The sequence below is a fragment of the Rhinopithecus roxellana genome, chromosome 7, assembly GCF_007565055.1.
Source record: "Rhinopithecus roxellana isolate Shanxi Qingling chromosome 7, ASM756505v1, whole genome shotgun sequence".
NCBI lineage: Eukaryota > Metazoa > Chordata > Mammalia > Primates > Cercopithecidae > Rhinopithecus > Rhinopithecus roxellana.
In genome coordinates this window covers 25,445,192-25,455,623 of record NC_044555.1, presented here as the reverse complement: position 1 = coordinate 25,455,623, position 10,432 = coordinate 25,445,192, and the positions used below count along the sequence as shown (strand labels likewise).

At 44.9% G+C, this 10,432-nt stretch overlaps 1 pseudogene; it reads left to right on the top strand.

Moving 5' to 3' along the window:
- The first annotated feature begins 7,552 nt into the window (after nucleotides 1–7,552).
- LOC104681907 lies at nucleotides 7,553–8,592 on the top strand (annotated as a pseudogene).
- The last annotated feature ends 1,840 nt before the right edge of the window (nucleotides 8,593–10,432 follow it).

The window sequence follows — 10,432 nt, the reverse complement described above, 5'->3', positions numbered from 1 at the left end:
TGTCTAGATCATAATAAAGGCTCAATAAACAGTAGTTTAATTTTTGTATTACTCCCACCATGCCTCTTGCAGAAGATCCAGATTCAGTGATTAAATCTACCAGCTTAAAAACCTCAGGCATTGCTAAGAGCTATCCTAGAGTCATTTGAAAACATCCAAAATCTAAAACCTAAAAGGGATCTTGGAAGAGGAGTTTGCTATGACGCCCCCCTAGCCTAGCAGAGTCCCTTTGACAAGCCTAACTGTGGACCAGGGAGGCTCTTGGTTGATAGTGGTATCTTACATTGATATAAGCCTTTTCCAAATAACTTTTATTTATTTATTTATTTATTTTGAGACGTAGTCTTACTCTGTTGCCCAGGCTGGAGTACAGTGGCTCAATGATAGCGGCTCACTGCAACCTTCGCATCCTGGGTTCAAGTGATTCTCCTGCCTTGGCCTCCTGAGTAGCTGGAACCACAGGTGCATGCCACCACGTCTGGCTAATTTTTGTATTTTTAGTAGAGACGAGGTTTCGCCATGTTGGCCAGGCTGTTTTTGAACTCCTGACCTCAGGTGATCTGCCTGCTTCAGCCTCCCAAAGTGCTGGGATTACAGGTATGAGCCACCGCACTGGGCCCCAAATAACTTTTACATCTCTGATCACCTGCTCTCTAACCTCACTGAGATGCCTAGGTACTCCACCTCTCAATTCATCCAGATCAAGTAATTATCTCCCAGTTATACTAGTTTTCTCTCCCACACTCCATGAACAGCCACTCCAATGTTACTGTCTCTGAGACCCCTGCCTCCATTATCCTCTTTCTTCCTTTCGGCTCCCAAAGTCCCAGAAACTGCTAGAGGGAGAACCAAGTAGACAAATATAAATTCATGCTGTCCAATTTCAACTTGGCCCTTGCAGCTGCTCAGCAACCCTTTTATTTGTCTCATACATTCCCTGGCACTCTCCCACAGAGACTGTTCCAGACCTTCCTCTTTCTCTTCAAACTACAAATTCCAGTCTCCCTCTTTCTACTTCCAAAAACTTAATATTAGACAGTTTCATTACATTAACTATTCCTCCTGCAACAAATCAATATTTTTCTCCCTCCCAGCTCAATCCTCTAGACATCCAGTTCCATTTCTGGGAAAGCAATAAATGTTATTTATCTCTTATTTATCTTTCCAGAGATATTTTATGACTCTATAAGCAAAAATATGGAAAAGAAGGAATTTGCACTGTCTGTTAAAGATAAGCAGGATTGGGCGGGTGTGGTGGCTCACACCTGTAATTCCAGCACTTTGGGAAGCCGAGGTGGGAGGATCACTTGAGCTCAGGAGTTCAAGATAAGCCTGGACAACATGGCGAGACCCTGTCTCTATAAAAATTAAAAATTAGGCCGGGCTCAGTGGCTCACGCCTATAATCCCAGCACTTTTGGAGGCCCAGGTGGGAGGATCGCGAGGTCAGGAGATTGAGACCATCCTGGCTAACACGGTGAAACCCCGTCTCTACTAAAAATACAAAAAAATTAGTCGGGCATGGTGGCGGGCGCCTGTAGTCCCAGCTACTCGGGAGGCTGAGGCAGGAGAATGGCTTGAAACCAGGAGGCAGAGCTTCCAGTGAGCTGAGATCATGCCACTGCACTCCAGCCTGGGCGACAGAGTGAGACTCCATCTCAAAAAAATAAATAAATAAATAAATAAAAAATAAAAAATTAGCCAGGCCTGGTGGCACATGCCTGTGGTCCCAGCTACTTGGGAGGCTGAGTTGAGAGGATTACTTGAGACCAGGAGGTCGAGGTTGCAGTGAGCCATGATCCTGCCATTACCCTCCAGCTTGGGCAACAGAGGAAGACTCTATCTCAAAAAAATAATTACAAAAATAAATTTAAAAAACAGATAAGTAGGATTTGGAGGCCGGGTGGAGTGGCTCTAGCCTATAATCCCAGCACTTTGGGAGGCAAAGGCTGGAGGATCGCTGGAGTCCAGGAGTTTGAGACCAGCGTGGACAATATAGTAAAACCTTGTCTCTACAAAAAATTTAAAAATTAGCTGGGCATGGTGGTGCATGCCTGTAGTACCAGCTACCCAAGAGGCTGAGATGGGAGGATCACTTCAGCCCAGGAGGTTGAGGCTGTGGTGAGCCATGGAGCCATGGTCACACCACTGCACTCTAGCCTAGATGACAGAGCAGACTCTGTCTCAAAAAAAAAAAAAAAAAAAAAAAGCCAGGCATGGTAGCTCACGCCTGTAATCCCAGCACTTTGGGAGGCTGAGGTGGGTGGATCACTTGAGGTCAGGAGTTCGAGACCAGCCTGGCCAACATGGTGAAACCTCATCTCTACTAAAAAGACAAAAAATTAGCCAGGCGTGGTGGCATACACCTGTAAGAGCTAAACTCCGTCTCCAAAAAAAAAAAAAAAAAAAAAAAAAGATAAGTAGGATTTGGATAGGTGAAGAGAAAGGAGATGATATTCCAACCAGGACAAACATCCTGGGCAAAGGCATAGAGGTGGGAATTAATAAGATATATTTAGAAAACAGGGTATAGTGTAGAGTAATCCCCTGATAAATAATCCCAGCTGCTGCCTCAACTGCTACTTCTCCTTTTCCAGTTCTGTCTTCAGCCCAACTGCTTCCCTGCCTGACATATTCTACATACCAGCTGAGTAGAAATATGACACTACATGGCCCCTCACCCCTCCTATCTTGCCTGGACCTTCGTTACTATTTATTAAGCTTTCACCCCAACCATGTGTTTCAGTCTTGTTAAAGAGGTCCCAGCTCCTCCCTGAGTCACTTTCCAAGTCAGACACCTTCCATTTCCTTGGTTACCATTAAAAACAGGACAATGGGGCCGGGCGCAGTAGCTCACGCCTGTAATCCCATCACTTTGGGGACTGAATCACAAGGTGGGTGAAACCTGGTGAAACCTCATCTCTACTAAAAATACAAAAATTAGCCGGGCATGGTGGCGGGCGCCTGTAATCCCAGCTACTCGGGAGGCTGAGGCAGGAGAATTGTTTGAAACTGGAAGGCGGAGGCTGTAGTGAGCCAAGATTGCTCCACCGTACTCCAGCCTGGGCAATAAAAGCAAAACTCCATCTCAAAACAAAAAACAAACAAAAAACCCCCAAGACAATGAATATAAAAGATGCAATGTAGGGCCAGGCATGGTGGCTTATACCAGTAATCACAATGCTTTGGAAGGCTGAGGCGGGCAGATCACTTGAGGTCAGGAGTCTGAGACAAGCCTGGCCAACATGGTGAAACCCTGTCTCTACTAAAAATACAAAAATTAGCTGGGCATGGTGGCGGGCACCTGCAGTCCCAGCTACTCAGGAGGCTGAGGCAGGAGAATCGCTTGAACCTGGGAGGCAGAGGTCACAGTTAGCTGAAATTGTGCCGCTGTACTCCAGCCTGGGCCACAGAGAGAGTCTCTGTCTCAAAAAACAAACAAACAAAAAGATGTTATTGATTTTTTTTTTTTTTTTTTTTTTGAGACGGAGTCTTACTCTATGGCCCAGGCTGGACTGCAGCCACACGGTCTCTGCTCACTGCAGCCTCTGCCTTCCAGGTTCAAGCAATTCTCCTGCCTCAGCCTCCCGAGTAGCTGGGACTATAGGCGCCCACTGCCACGCCAGGCTAATTTTTGTATTTTTTGTAGAGATGGGGTTTCACCATGTTGGTCAGGCTGGTATGGAAGTCCTGACCTTGTGATCTGCCTGCCTCAGCCTCCCAAAGTGATGGGATTACAGGTGTGAGCCACCGCGCCCGGCCAAGATGTTATTGATTTTATCAATATATACAATTTTATCAATATATACAACACACAGGTCAAGGAAACATATTAAATTATGTGACAAAGTTGCAATCAGCAAAACCCAGACTGTGTGAAACTCTACTGAAAAATAACCCAATTCCTTCAATGAAAAAATTGCAAGGAAAAAATGAGATAAAGAGAACTTTTATTTATTTTTTATTTTTATTTTTTTTCAGAGGGAGATCTCGCTCTGTCACCTAGGCTGGAGTGCAGTGGTATGATATCGGCTCACGGCAGCCTCCCCCCACGCCCCACCGACCCCGGGTTCAAGCAATTCTCCTGCCTCAGGCTCCCAATTTTCCAAGTAGCTGGAACTACATGTGGCCGCCACCACACCCAGCTAATTTTTGTGATTTTAGTGGAGATGGGGTTTCACCACGTTGGTTGGGTTGGTCTCGAACTCCTGACCTCAAGTGATCTGCCTGCCTGGGCCTCGCAAAATGCTGGGATTACAGACCTCAGCCACTGCGCCCAGCCCCAGTATATGTCACTTTCAAATTAAGGGTTCCTGTGCTGGGCATGGTGGCTCACACCTGTAATCCCAGCACTTTGGGAGGCCAAGGTGGGCGGATCACTCGAGGTCAGGAATTTGAGACCAGCCTGATTAACATGGTGAATCCCCATCTCTACTAAAAATACAAAAAGTGTCTGGGCATGCTGGCTCATGCCAGTAATCCCAGCACTTTGGGAGGCTGAGGCGGGCAGATCATTTGAGGTCAGGAGTTCGAGACCAGCCTGGCCAACATGATGAAACCCTGTCTTTCTAAAAATACAAAAATTAGCCGGGTGTGTTGGTACTCGTCTGTAATTCCAGCTACTTGGGAGGCTGAGGCAGGAGAATCACTTGACCCTGGGAGGCGAAGGTTGCAGTGAGATGAGATTCTGCCACTGCACTCCAGACTGGGCGACAGAGCGATACTCAGTGTCAAAAAAAAAAAAAAAAATTAGCTGGATGTGGTGGTGTGCACCTGTAGTCCCAGCTACTTGGGAGGCTGAGGCACAAGAATCACTTGAACACAGGAAGTAGACGTTGCAGTAAGAGGAGACCAGGCCACTGCACTCCAGCCTGGGCGACAGACTGAGGCTCTGTATAAAAATAAGAAAGAAAAAAAAAAATGCTGGGTATGGTGGCTTACACCTGTAATCCCAGCACTTTGGGAGGCTGAGGCAGGTGGATCACCTGAGGTCATGAGTTTGAGACCAGCCTGGCCAACATGGTGAAACCTCGTCTCTACTAAAAATACAAAAGTTAGCTGGGCATGCTGATGGGCACCTGTAATCCCAGCTACTTGGGAGGCTGAGGCAGGAGAATCCCTTGACCCCAGGAAACGGTTGTTGCAGTGATCCGAGATTGAGCCACTGCACTCCAGTCTGGGAGATAAGAGCGAGACTCTGTCTAAATATATATATATATATATACACACACACACACACATACACACACACATACACACACACACACACATACACACACATATATATACACATATATGTATATATACATATATATATAGAGAGAGAGACCGAGTGTGGTGGCTCACGCCTGTAATCCCAGCACTTTGAGAGGCCGAGGCAGGTGGATCACCTGAGGTCAGGAGTTCGAGACCAGCCTAGCCAACATGGTGAAACCCCATCTCTACTAAAAATACAAAAAGTAGCTGGGTGTGGTGGTGGGCACCTGTAATCCCAGCTGCTTGGGAGGCTGAGGCAGAATTGCTTGAACCCGGGAGGCAGAGGTTGCAGTGAGCTCCAGCCTGGGTGATAGAGTGCGACTTCATCTCAGAAAAAAAAAAAAAATACATATATATATATATATATATATATGTATATAAATACTTGGTATTTGATGATATGAAGGTATCTTCTTGGTATCTGATATGAAGGAATTATTGTTTGTGTGCTAATATTATAATGATTTTTTAAAAAATAATTCTTACTTTTTAGAGAAATATACTGAAATATTTTTGTTATACTAGTCTATTTTTATACATGTTATAAATTCTTCATTAAAAAGTTTTAAAACAATGTTATTGAATTCTCAAGCATCTAATGAAAGTGTAGATTAGTCTGAAGGAGTAGAACAGGAGGAGCTGGAATTTAAGAAGAGGAAGGTCTGGAACAGTCTCTGTGGGAGAGTGCCAGGGAATGTATGAGACAAATAAAAGGGTTGCTGAGCAGCTGCAAGGGCCAAGTTGAAATTGGACAGCATGAATTTATATTTGTCTACTTGGTTCTCCCTCTAGCAGTTTCTGGGACTTTGGGAGCCGAAAGGAAGAAAGAGGATAATGGAGGCAGGGGTCTCAGAGACAGTAACATTGGAGTGGCTGTTCATGGAGTGTGGGAGAGAAAACTAGTATAACTGGGAGATAATTACTTGATCTGGATGAATTGAGAGGTGGAGTACCTAGGCATCTCAGTGAGGTTAGAGAGCAGGTGATCAGAGATGTAAAAGTTATTTGGAAAAGCCTTACATCAATGTAAGATATCACTGATCAACCAAGAGCCTCCCTGTTCCCCAGTTAGTTTTATCAAAGGAACTCTGCTAGGCTAGAGGGGCATCATATCAAGATCCTCTTCCAAGATCCCTTTTAGGTTTTTAGGTTTTAGATGTTTTCAAATGACTCTAGGACAGCTCTTAGCAATGCCTGAGGTTTTAATCAGTAGCTGTATGACCCCAGGCAAGCTATTTTATATTTTGTTCCCTAGTCTCCTCATCTACAAGAAGTTGTGATAATACCTACCTCGTAGAGCAAGTGTGAGGATTAAATAAAATAATGTGGGTAGAAGTGCCTAGCACAGTGGTATTCTATACAGAATGCTGTACTCCCTCATCAGGTGAATATAGTCTCCCTTAATCCTGGAGCTGATGCAACTGTGTGGTAAATATGTTATCACTTTATAGAGGAGCAAAACCTGACTGTCAGACTGTCAAGAAAATCCTATTTTCTTTCCTGTTTTTTTTTTTTTTTTTTTGAGGCGGAGTCTTGCTCTGTCACCCCAGCTGGAGTGCAGTGGCGCAATCTCTGCTCACTGCAACCTCCGCCTCCCGGGTTCACACCTTTCTCCTGCATCAGCCTCCCAAGTAGCTGGAACTACAGGTGCCCACCACCACACTCAGCTAATTTTTTTCTATTTTTAGTAGAGACAGGGTTTCATTGTGTTAGCCAGGATGGTCTTGATCTCCTGACCTCGTGATCCGCCCGCCTCAGCCTCCCAAAGTGCTGGGATTACAGGCGTGAGCCACTGTGCCCGGCTGAAAATCCTATTTTCTTAATGAAACATTATAAAATTGGATATTGGAGATGTGTCCGCCCCCCTTCAATAAAAAAGTCATCCAACTTTCCTAACACGCTGAGGTAAAAAAACTTTCAGTGAAGAAAAAGAATAGTAGCAGCAGTAATAATAATAGCAAACACATGTTTACTGGATTTGAGCCTTAGAGGAATCATATGGCCTAGAGATTAAAATGTGAGTCATCTGTATGGGGGTGATATTTGAAGTCACGTACATAATTGAGGGTGTCTGGAAGAGTTATATGAGAAGAGAGCAATCCTAGGACTGAGTCCTAAGGAACTGAATCACTGAATGGCCAGGAAGAAAAAGAGGAGTGTAAAAATGAGTCCCAGGACTCGTGACACCAAGGCCGCTGCAAGCGGCTATGAAGAGTCGGGGTTGAGGTGGGGTTGAGCCCCAGCTGAGCTGAGGGCTCGCACTCTTCTGGTCTCCCAGGACCGCCCCACCTGAAGAAATGAGTGGTGGATTGGCTCCAAGTAAGAGCACAGTGTATGTATCCAGCTTGCCCTTTTCCCTGACAATGACTTGTAGTGGATATTTTCCAACTATGGCAAAGTTGTAAAGGTTACCATAATGAAAGATAAAGATATCAGGAAGAGTAAAGGGGTTGCATTTATTGTATTTTTGGATAAAGACTGTACAAAACTGTACCAGGGCAATACACAACAAACAGTTATTTGGTAGAGTGATAAAAGCAAGCGTTGGCTGGTTGCGGTGGCTCATGCCTGTAATCCCAGCACTTTGGGAGGCCGAAGTGGGCGGATCACTTGAGTCCAGGAGTTCAAGACCAGCCTGGCCAACATGGCGAGACTCCATCTCTACTAAAAATACAAAAACTAGTCAGGTGTGGTGGCGCGCCTGTAATCCCAGCTACTAGGGAGGTGAGACAGGAGAATCACTTGAAGCTGGAAGGCAGAGGTTGCAGTGAGCAGAGATCACGCCACTGCACTCCAGCCTGGGTGACAGAGCAAGACTCCATCTCAAAAAAAAAAAAAAAGAAAAGAAAAAAACCAAAAAACAAAGCAAAACAAAAACAAAAACAAGAGGAAGCATTGCTATGGACAATGGAAGAGCAGCTGTGTTCATCCGAAGGCGAAACTACTTTGATAAATCCAAGTGTTATCAATGTGGGGAAAGTGGACACTTAGGTTATGCCTGTCTGAAAAATATGCTTGGAGAACGTGGGCCTCCAAAGAAGAAAGAAAAAAAGAAAAAAAAGAAAGTTCCTGAATCAGAAGAAATTGAGGAAGCAGAAGAAAGTCAAGATGAAGGGGAGAATCCTGCTCTTGACAGCCTGAGTCAGGCCACAGCATTCCAGCAAGCCAAAATTGAAAAACAAAAAAAATGGAAACCCAGTTCAGGATGCCCCTCAACATCAGATGATTCAAGATGCCCAAGGATAAAGAAAAGCACATATTTCCATGATAAGGAAGAAACTCAGTGATTAAAATCTTGCCCTAGCACAGTAATAAAAATTAAGATTTGTTAGTAACAATCTTGATGATCTAATTTTAATAAAAATAAGAAAAGTTAACACTATCATGTTAATACTATTACTGTCATCCCAAGAAAAATGATATATTTTCTCTCCTTTTTGAGACGGAGTTTTGCTCTGTCACCCAGGCTGGAGTGCAGTGGCACGATCCAGGCTTACTGCAGCCTCTGCCTCCTCCCAGGTTCCAGCGATTCTTCTGCCTCAGCCTCCCAGGTAGCTGGGATTACAGGCACACGCCACTACACCCGGCTAATTTTTGTATTTTTAGTAGAGACAGGGTTTCACCATGTTGACCAGGCTGGTCTTGAACTCCTGACCTCAGGTGATCTGCCCGCCTCGGCCTCCCAGAGTGCTAGGATTACAGGTGTGAGCCACCGCGCCTGGCTAAGATTTGAAAGGCCGAGGTGGGCAGATCACGAGGTCAGGAGTTCGAGACCAGCCTGGCCAACATAGTGAAACACTATCTCTACTAAAAATACAAAAAATTGACCAGGAGTGGTGGCTCATGCCTATAATCCCAGCACTTTGGGAGACTGAGGTGGGCGGATCATCAGGTCAGGAGATCGAGACCATCCTGGCCAACACAGTGAAACCCTGTTTCTACTAAAAATAGAAAAAAATTAGCCGGGCATGGTGGCAGGCACCTGTAGTCCCAGTGACTCGGGAGCTTGAGGCAGGAGAAGGGAATAAACCCAGGAGGCGGAGCTTGCAGTGAGCCGAGATTGCGCCACTGCACTCCAGCCTGAGCGACAGAGCAAGACTCCGTCTCAAAAAAAAAAAAAAACCCACAAACTTCCTGAAGACCGAAAAGTTGAATGATTTATTGTTATCTATGTTAATACACTTTTCAAGATCATTTTGTCTTTAAATATGGGTGTTTTGTCATCATATTTCTTGTAGCTTTATCCCAATCTGGATAAATTGAAATAACTATAAAATAAATTGTAAATACCTATAAAATATAAAGTAACATAGCTCTAAAAGGCTTAAAATCAAACACAGGTGTTACTTGTCTGCCCTACCCATAGCACCAAATTCCATTCCCTAGAAGAAACTACTCATATGTGCATACACGTTGCCAAATACAATACATATATTTCTGTCACTTAATAAAAGAATGAAGGGGAATTATTCAGTCTCTTATACTTCTCCTACCTTCCTCAATCTTCCCAATGTGGCTGTGTTAAAAATTTTGGGTCCCAGCACTTTGTGAGGCCGAGGTGGATGGATCACCTGAGGTCAGGAGTTTGAGACCAGCCTGACCAACATGGTGAAACACGGTATCTACTAAAAAATACAAAAATTAGCCAGGCGTGGTGGCAGGCACCTGTAATCCCAGCTACTTGGGAGGCTGAGGCAGGAGAATCGCTTGAACCTGGGAGGTGGACATTGCAGTGAGCCAAGATCGTACCATTGCACTCCAGCCTGGGTGACAGAGCAAGACTCCATCTCAAAAAAAAAAAAAAAAAATTACAGCCAGGTGCGGTGGTTCATGCCTGTAATCCCAGCATTTTGGGAGGCCGAGGCGGTTGGATCACGAGGTAAGGCGATCGAGACCATCCTGGCTAACATGGTGAAACACCATCTCTACTAAAAACACAAAAACAAAATTAGCCAGGCGTGGTGACGGGCGCCTGTAGTCCCAGCTACTCAGGAGGCTGAGGTGGGAGGATGGCATGAACCCAGGAGGCAGAGCTTGCAGTGAGCCAAGATTGTGCCACTGCACTCCAGCCTGGGCAACAGAGCGAGACTCCTTCTCAAAAAAAAAAAAGGGGGGGAGAAAATCCATTTGTATTTTTTTTAATGACCACGTAAATACTTTTCACTTCTGAGCCGAGG